This window comes from Mus musculus, chromosome 3 (assembly GCF_000001635.26).
Source record: "Mus musculus strain C57BL/6J chromosome 3, GRCm38.p6 C57BL/6J".
Taxonomy (NCBI): domain Eukaryota; kingdom Metazoa; phylum Chordata; class Mammalia; order Rodentia; family Muridae; genus Mus; species Mus musculus.
In genome coordinates, this window is record NC_000069.6 from 106,299,028 (window position 1) to 106,300,077 (window position 1,050).

The window sequence follows — 1,050 nt, forward strand, 5'->3', positions numbered from 1 at the left end:
ATGAGACACTAGAGTTATACTCACAGTGTATAATGCCCTTCATTCACTCAAAGCCTGTCTGAACACCCCCAATCTAACTCCTGAGTCATCTTTTCCCATTCATTCATGTGCTCTTTTAAAAGTCATAGACACTTTCCCCCTTTCTTCAATTCCCTGAATTCATCGTACACACTTACTGGGAACCAGGGATACCTTGAGGGAGAGGCATGCTGTTCCCAGTCTATTAACTATTCAGGTTATGGGTCTGCAGAAACTATATTCACACTTACTATCAGATTTTTCTCCATTTTTAGCCATGTCATTACAGTGAAAATCTGTCCTTTTGGGGACTTTTATCAGAAATACTTTGAAAATACTGACATAAATGTGTCTGTCCATATTGAGTGTATTTTCTAGTTTACTCTGAGACTTTTAACAAATGCATTTACCCAATGGGTATCAAGGAAGTATTGCTCATCACATGGATGGTAAAAGCAATATTTTTAATTGCTAGCCCAGCTTTCTCTGAGGTAGGTTTTAGAGACCTGGAAATAGGTTAACCCCTGGGATGATGTTGAAAATTCCCTAAATACTATGTCTGGTTTTATTGTCTGATATAAACTGAAAGACACTGAAGTCAAATGCTTCTCTAGTCCATGTCACCTAGATCGTGCATTTCTTCCCCACTTGCCTCCAGGGTCACTCACTGCTGTGTCTTGCTCTGTGTGTTTCAGGATGCAAGGCCCCTTATCGAGGGGAGCTTTAGACAATGATTTGTCCTTGAAACTGTCAGAATAAGATCAAGTTCAACGGTTTTTCCACAGTGGATTCTGCATCACACTTCCATGGAGAATAATAGAACTAAGTCATGGTCTTGCCTGAATTGAATCCCAGAGTAGTACTAAGATGGATGTCTTGTCTCCTGTACCCATTGGGAAGAAACAAAAAATTGTCTTCATCTATCATCTTTGGCTAAGCTTTGAACATCTTTTGCTTCCTGTAAAACCACCTTGCTTGTTTCTTGCTTTCATAATAAATTCCATGTTCAAACATCAGCATCTCCAGTGCTTC